The sequence below is a fragment of the Nesoenas mayeri genome (genome assembly GCF_963082525.1).
Source record: "Nesoenas mayeri genome assembly, chromosome: 8".
Taxonomy (NCBI): Eukaryota; Metazoa; Chordata; class Aves; order Columbiformes; family Columbidae; genus Nesoenas; species Nesoenas mayeri.
In genome coordinates this window covers 2,903,476-2,912,114 of record NC_137554.1, presented here as the reverse complement: position 1 = coordinate 2,912,114, position 8,639 = coordinate 2,903,476, and the positions used below count along the sequence as shown (strand labels likewise).

At 49.9% G+C, this 8,639-nt stretch overlaps 1 pseudogene across 1 annotated transcript; it reads right to left on the bottom strand.

The window, feature by feature from the left end:
- Positions 1-4,358: 4,358 nt before the first annotated feature.
- Positions 4,359-5,603, bottom strand: LOC308043281 (olfactory receptor 14J1-like; annotated as a pseudogene). The gene has a single exon. The product of its transcript is annotated as an olfactory receptor 14J1-like (transcript).
- Between the last annotated feature and the right edge of the window lie 3,036 nt (positions 5,604-8,639).

Sequence of the window (8,639 nt, the reverse complement as noted above, 5' to 3'; positions counted from 1 at the left end):
GGTCAAGCAAGACTTGCCTTTCAGAAGTGACCTCACAGTCCCCTCCACAGCCATTGGCTTCCTACTGGATTATGAGTTCCTGAGACACAAGTGACCACATGACATTGTACCCAGCCATCACCCTCCTTGTGGTCCACTGTGTGAGCAGATAAAACTAAGCTGGTTTCATCAAATTTACCTAATAGATTTCCTATCAAGGGTTTGAGTGGAGAAACATTACTCAGAGGAGCTACTGTATTTACACTGGTGCATTTTATATCTCTGCTTCTGCCTTTTTTTTTTTTTTTCTTCTTCCTCTGCCTATTCTGTCCTGAAAGAGTTCTCCAAGGAAAAGAATCTTACAATAATGCAGGTTGGAAGAGACCCCTGAACATCATGTCTATCCCTGATATTTATGGCACCTCAAGGAATAGCTGATAGCATTTGTGCTCACTCGGGTTCATTTCACCACATGCACACAATGGACATACACATACTGTGTATGTTTATAACTCATCTGTACAATGAAAAGATGGACTTTTGACCTAGTGTTTCATAGAATCATAGATTATCCTGGGTTGGAAGGGATCCACAGGGATCATCGAGTCCAACTCCTGTCCCTGCACAGGACACCCCACAGGACACACCTTGTGTCTGAGGACGTTGTCCAGTCTCTTCTTGAACACTGTCAGGCTTGCGGCCATGACACCTCCCTGGGCAGCCTGTTCAGTGTCCAGCACCTCTGGGTGAAGAACCTTTTCCTAACGTTCAACCTAAACCTCCCCTGACACATCTTCCTGCCATTCCCTTGGGGTCTGTCATTGGTCACCAGAGAGAAAAGAAGTACCTTCCCTTCCTTCTCCCCTTGTGAGGAAGCTGTAGCCACCATGAAGTCTCCTTTTAGGCTTTTCTTCAGCTCTGATGATGAGAAACCCCTTGGTTTGCTTTCTGAAGCAGAACGGAGCAGGCATGACCTCCAGGCAATGGGAAGGGGGATCCTGTCCCTCACACATGGCTCAGGGGTCTTCCTGGGACTGTGGGATGTGGGTGTGCAAGGCTGAGGGAAGGACAACACTGGCACAACAACTTCCAGCTTCCTCATGGGGCTGCAAGGAGGCAACGAGGCCCCAGTGCCATGAGGACAACATGTCTTCTCCTAGGCCTCAGTGGCAGAGACAACTGCCATGGCCAAAAGCACAGAAACCTGGGTTCTGTGAGTGCCTTCCAGCCTTGCCAGCGCCCTTTCCCCAGCATTTCTGCACCTTCACTGATGTGTCTGCCCCTTACTGGCTGTTCTTTGGAACACAAACCATGGCCTGATCCAGCTTCCTCTGAGTCACCTCTTGCACCACAGCACAGCCCTTCCAGTGATATTTCTTCCTCCTGATATCCTGTCTCCACCTTTCAAATTGCACTCTGTGATATTTTTTTCCGTCTTCTGCTTTTTCCCACTACCTTAGGCAGCTCAGAAACTGCCCTTCATGCAGGGAACCCAAACTGTTAGGCTTCTTGTGGTCTTTTACCTGACCGGAGAGAAGTAACCTTACAATGATCTTCTAAATCCCATGAGTGATGCTGGCCTTTCAGCTTCTCTCATAGACACGGCTGCTGTCCTGTCGTTCGCAGGTGGAATGGACATGACAACGCATCTCCAAGGCCTCTCCCTAGGTAGGGCCTGTGGGTACTCTGGCAGAGGTTCTTTCCCAGTCATATCCCTGCTGCTGGCCTGTCACCTCCAGAGACAGAACTGACCCCACAGTCCCCTTCACAGCCACATGTTTCTGATTGGATTATGAGTTACTGAGACCCAACTGAGCTCATAATACCATACCCTTCCATCCCCCTCCTTACCACCCAGGAACTGACCAAGAGTGAATTGTGCTCTACACAGTCCTACACCTGCCCCTCTTTCCTTGCAGGCAGTAGACACCCATCTCGCTTCCTCACCTTTTTCAAATTTGTCAAATATATTTCCTACTAACAATGTGAGTGAAAAGTACTCCTTGCTGGAAATGCTGTTTTTATGTTAACACCTTCTGTATTCCCTCTTCTGCCTTTCTTTTTTTTTTTTTTTTTTTAATATTCTTCTACCTATTCTCTCCAGAAACCTCTCCAATGCAAAAATTCTGTCAAATCACAGAATAACTCAGGTTTGAAGAGAGCCCATGTCTCACTCATCTTGTCTCATTCTCCTCTCCTGCTCAGGGCCCGGTGAACCAGGCGAGGTTGCTCAAGGCCTCCACCCAGGTTTGCATCATCCTCAAAGGAGCTGAAAGTTCACTCTGTTACATTATTAAGGAGCAAAATAAATGTGCGATTAGGAACAACGCATACCAGGACGCAGACAGAAATTCATGCAGAGGCAGAGATCTTGTTCAGGAAGGAGTGCAGAGCCTGGCCAAGCAGAGAGCAGACCTAGGCCCAGGCTAGCTTCTTTATTCACCATTTACAATTTATAGGATTTACAGGTACGAGCATGGACTAAGATGTTTACAGAAGGTGTTTTTCCACTAATTGTTATTAAAAACACACAAAACTCATGTGATGTTTGTCTCACTTGTTTTTCCACTCATTCACAGACCAGGCCCAAGGACATTAACACATCCCATGCACTTGGGGGCGGTTATCTGGCCCAAGATATCATTCTCACGAGTCTGGGCTATAACTTTTTACAAGTACAAGAAATGTATTTCAAAGTAATCTGTCCAAGGCCCTTTATATATTATTATGTTAATATTATGTCTTCGACTGTCCAAATGGTCATGTTAGTATTGATCTTTCTTTATCATCCAGGTGGCTGGAACTGCACATCTTGCTTTCCCACATTTTACTTTCTAAAAATAAAGATGTTCAACAGTGTTGGCCCAAGTACTGGTCACTGAGAGATGACACCATGAACTGTCTGCACTGAAGATTTTGTACCACGAATGATATTTTGGCTTGATGGTTCAGCCAATTTCCCACCCAGCATCCACTTCTTGAGCCCCATCAGCACCACTCTGGCCAGAAGGAGACCATGTCTGAGGCCTTGCAAATGCCCTGCACACCATGCCTTTCTTTCCCTTGTCCAAATAGGTTCAGCAATCCCTTCCTTGTCCTTCACATTCCTGGAAATGGCTGCAGGAAGATGTGTCCCATCACCTTCCCAGGGAGGAAGGTAGGGTGGCCAGCCTGTTATTCTCCCAGTTCCTATTCCTGCTCTTCTTGAAGATGGGTTTGAGATGTGTGTTTTCTAAGGACACCAGAACTGTTCCAGTTTCTATGGCACTTTTGAGATCACAATCTGGAATCATGGACAAGGGTGATGTAGCAGACTGGAGCACTTGCCATGAGCCTGTCCAAGGCAGCTGAGATGAATCTCACTGATCCAGTGGGGTTTGTTCCTGGAATCACACACAGAAATATCAGGGTTCCATCAAGCATCCACATCTGAGCTGTCCTCTTGGACTCCTTGTGCACCCAGGGATGCTCAGAGACAGGGCCTGTCCCTTTTACACACAGAGGCAGAAGTCACAGTGTCCCTCTGGTCTCCTGTTGCCACTTCCAAAGGATGGAAGGCACCTCAGCCCTGCAGAGTGTCACCCGGCTCTGCACCCATCTGAGATGTCCCACATCATGAGGAATGAGCACAGGGACCACAGTTAAAGGAAGCACAACCTAGTGCTGCTTTCGGGTGATTTCCTATGGGGTGTTCCTCCCAACATGAAGTGACCTGCAGACCTTGTCTGTTCCACAGGCCTTCATGGAACCCCAAGGAATAGTTGATGGTATTTGTGCTCAGTCACGTTCATGTCACCTCACGCACACAATGTGCATGCTCACATGTCATCTGTACAAAGCAAATGTGGACTGCTGAACTACTCATTCAGTGTCCCTCCATGGAGAGAAGAACAACCTCTGTGGGTGAGAGGCCTGTGCTGGAAATGATGGTTGTGAAGGGCCAGTCCATGATGATTGACCTAAGGCTCCTTCCGATGGGGTGTCCAGTGCACACGGGCACAACCCAGACCCTGCTCTGCTGGTCCTGCAGGTCCCTGGCAGGAGGCCTGGCTGTGAGACGACACTGCTGTGTGCCAGCCCTGCACACACACACTGTTCAGCTGTACACTGAGGTTTGAACCTACAGGCTATTTGTGCATGTTCTTGAAGAAGACCTAAGCCTCCAGGTGCTGCCATAAGAAGATCACTTATCTTTATAGAAGTGCTGTTCTGGAAGCCAGCTGTGTCACCCAAGTGCCCATTGCCTGTCCCTGCCTGCACTCACAGGACTGACACACAGCAGAACGGTGACTAAGCTGCCAGAGCACTCAGGCCTTGCACCAACACAGGTGATGAGAAGGAGAGTGTGGGAATGGAACAAGAACTGCTCTGGAAGACCAAGTGCTGGTGTTCCCCCCTCCTCCCATGCACACAGGAATCATCCCTGGTGCTCTAAAAAGGCCTTGCAGGAAGGATATAGTGAAAAACAAACCATTACTGGAAGCTTTATTTTGTTTAGAGACAAGGAGAACACGGCTCCATATTTACACAGTCAGTGGTTATAAAAGAAAAGCAGACAGCTGATTAGAAACAGGATGATGACATTATCACAATAAAAAAAAAACAAAAACCAACAAACAATAACAACAGAAAATCCAGATGACAGTCTGGACCTATAATTAGCTACATTAAAACTCCTGTGTAGAAGTAGATGAGCAGTTTAGTGCTTCAGGTAAATATAAGATATGAGTTTGCACAGGGCATCCTTGAGCTTCTGGTTCCTCATGCTGTAGATGAGGGGGTTCACTGCTGGAGGCACCAATGAGTACAGAAAGGTCACCACCAGGTCCAGGGATGGGGAAGAAATGGAGGGGGGCTTCAGGTAGGCCAACATGGCAGTGCTGACAAACAGAGAGACCACGGCCAGGTGAGGGAGGCAGGTGGAAAAGGCTTTGTGCCGTCCCTGCTCAGAGGGGATCCTCAGCACAGCCCTGAAGATCTGTACATAGGAGAAAAGAATTAAACTAAAACACCCAAATGTTAAACAGGCACTGACCACAAGAAGCCCAAGTTCCCTGAGGTAGGCATCTGTGCAGGAGAGCTTGAGGATCTGGGGGACATCACAGAAGAACTGGTCCTCTCTTGCAGAGAGGCAGTGAAAATGTATTGGCTGTGTGCAGCAGAACATTGAGAAACCCAGTGGCCCAGGCAGCTGCTGCCATGTGGACACAAGCTCTGCTGCCCAGGAGGGTCCTGTAGTGCAGGGGTTTGCAGATGGCAACGTAGCGATCGTAGGACATGACAGTGAGGAGAGACCATTCTGCTGAAATTAAAAAGAGAAAGAAAAAGGTCTGTGCAGCGCATCCCAAAAAGGAGATGGCCCTGTTATCCCATAAAGAGTTTGCCATGGATTTAGGGACAGTGATGGAGATGCAGCTCAGGTCGAACAGGGAGAGGCTGAGGAGGAAGAAGTACATGGGGGTGTGGAGGTGCTGGTCCCAGGCTATGGTGGTGATGATGAGGCCGTTGCCCAGGAGGGCAGCCAGGTAGATGCCCAGGAAGAGCCAGAAGTGCAAGAGCTGCAGCTCCCGTGTGTCTGTGAAAGCCAGGAGAAGGAACTGGGTGATGGAGCTGCTATTGGACATTTGCTGCCTGTGGGCATGAGGACCTGTGCAAGAAGGAAAAAACAGTGACAAGTTAGAGGAGACTTTTCTGAGGAAAATAAATGTGCTGTTTTTCATGGAAATCCCGCTCCCTGATAGAGGGATGTTTCAGCTTATTCTTTCTTTGTACCAAGTGAGAAAACCAGCTCATCACAGTTTAAAATGCGGCTTAGACATCTAGTTTCCATGAACACACCTGTGAGGCAAAACTCTGTGTGTTTGTGTGAGAACAAAAACTGACCCACACTCCCATCCCAATCCCAGAGAGCAAGAGCACCAGAGACAGGTGGAGAAACAGGGAAGAACACTACAGTGCTCCCAGAAAATAAAGCAAAGACAGAAAGGCAGACAGGCATGCTGTGAAACTTTCTTCTTACCCTCCTACGCTGTTGCCACTCACATAATGACACTGCAGAGCAAGTACTTTTAGCACCTTTTTTGTTACCACATTCCATGAACCCTTCACCTGGAAGTCCACCTGCTGAGGTGGAGACTTGTAACCTTGACCCCATGGCTTTGGGGCAGAGGCTCTGCTGGGGGGGAGAAGAGACCAAGGGGTTGCACTAGGAAATGCATCTGTGCTGGAGAGGATGTGAGAGAGGTTCCTAAATTCTGTCCCCAGCATTTCTGGTAGCAGTTAACTCTTCCTGCCCATGTTTGTGTTGTTCGCAGCTGTGTCTCTGTCCCTGGGTCTGCTGCCCATCGGTGACACAGACCCCATCCCACACACCGTGTGCTCAGCTCTGTCCTGCTCACACCTTCTAGCACTGCCCAAGGGCAGCTCTGTGTGTGCAGGGGCTCAGGAGCAGCTCAGACAACTCCTAATGAGAACTGGGGTCTCAGTGTCTTCTCCAAAGAGAGAAATAAATCTCCATCTCCCAATGCACACCCAGACAACCAAGAGTGGAAAACTGAAAGCGCAGACTTCTTCCCTTGCAGCTGCTGCTGTCTTGATGCTGTAGTTCAGGACCTTCTGCAATGTCGGTGGGGGTGGTCTGGAGCTCTGAGCAGCCTTGACCCACACAGCACCCTTCAACCCCACAAGCTTCCTGCCTGCCCTGCTGGGGGCTTCAGCCATGGGATCTTCCCAAGCAGGCTGAGCGCTGACCCTGGCAGGCGGCAGAGTCCCTGCCCCAGCACAGCCCTGGGGTGCAGGGACCCTGCTCTGCAGGACAGCCCTGGGCACGCCTGGGTGCTCACCCAGCTTCACAGCTGTTCAACATTGCCTGACAAGATCCCTTTCCTTACAGATCCCACCAGCTGTGCCTGTGCCAGTTTTAGGAGATGCCTCCAGGAGCTACAGCTGCATTGCCCTGCACCCAGAGACTTACCATGGCAAGGGCTGCAAAGGTTTCTCCTTCAGTGAGCTCTCAGTCATCCTCCCAATCCTGACCACCTTTAATCTCTCTCTGCCTTGCTTGTCTCCTGAGATCCCCAGGCAGAGCCCTCAGCCCTGCTGCACTTTGCACAGGAGCTGCTCCTGGGCAGAGCTGTCTCTCTGCAGCGCTGCCACTGCCATAAGCTCCCTGTGTCCCAGGAGTCCAGCCCAGCTCAGCAGTACAGGAGCAGCCCCAGGCACTTTAATGACTCCTCTGGTGGATTTGGTGCTGAGTTCATGAACCTCAGATCCCTAGGGGAAGCTGAAGAAACCTCTCAAGAAGTGAAAGTCAGATTCAAACTCCAAAGTTTCTTGTAATGTTAATTGGTCTCACTGAGGGACACAACTGAGAAACAATATCCAGGGTCTGGGTAGAGCAGAAAACTGGAGGCAGTGATGACAGATCAGCAAAAGCAAAGTAAAGGTCTCTCTGATGCTGAGTAAACCTGGATGTGTTTCATTAACAAAAGGGCTAAGCCCTGACCCCAACCCTGGGAAGACAGATATTGTCCCTCATACGTTGCCCATGACCCTTCCTGGGACAGTGTGCTGAGGGGCTGTGCAAGGCCAAGGGCGGAACTATGGTCCCACACCTCCCAGGTTCCTGGCTGGGGACAAGGAGGCCATGAGGCCCCTGTGCTGGAAGGACAAGGTGTCTCCTCACAGGCATCAGAGATGGACACAACACCCATAGCCAAGGGGAGAAGGAGCTCATTTCTGTTAGGGGATTTCAGCCTCTTTACATCCCTTGATCATTTCTATGACAGCCTGTCCTATGCTGTGGCATCACCTGCACCTCTTTCCCTGAAGGCTGGAGACATACCCCCTGCTACCCCACCTTGCTCTTGTCTGAGCATCTTCCTTCCTTTGCTGAGATCTCTCCATCCTCCTCAGCTGTTCCTTGAAGCACAAAGCCTTGGGCTGATGCAGACTCCCTCTGGGTGACCTGCTCCACCACAACACTGCCCTTCCACTCACATTCCTTTCTGCTCATGTCCAGCCTGGACCTCGCCAGCTCTACTTTGTGCCATTATTTCTTTCTCAAGCTCTTTCCCATTATGAAGAATACCTCCACCACCTCTGAAACCACCCTTCAAACACTCTCAGACTACTCCAGCACTGCTGCAGCCTCCCCAGTGTTGCTCAGCCCAGGTCCCTCAGCATCCTACACCATGTGCACAAGGTCCTGAACCCTGCCTTGGCAGAGCCCTACACTCTCCAGTTCCTCCCTGCTTCTCCAAACTGGGAAGCCGCACACTGGCACACGCCCGTATGTGTGGGGTCACATCAGTGCTGAACCGAATGGGATGAGAACTCCAGGTGTCTGGGTCCCCACACTCCTCCTCATGCAGTCCCATGTACAGCTGCCTTGTTCATGGTGAGTGTGAGCTACGGGTTTGTGTGGCAGCCCTTGTAGTGCCCAGGCCCTTCTCCTCAGGGTCACTGCTCAGAGTGTCTGGTCCCTGTGTGTCCTGAGGGATGATGTTATTTTCCTACCCTGATACAGAACTGGATACTTCATCTTGTTAAACTTCAGAGCCTCCTGGTGGGTGAATACCTGATATTTGCAAGGTCTGGACTCTCTCTTAACTGAAGCTCCTTTTGCTCCGCCATTAATGTTGTATGCAGATCATTTATTC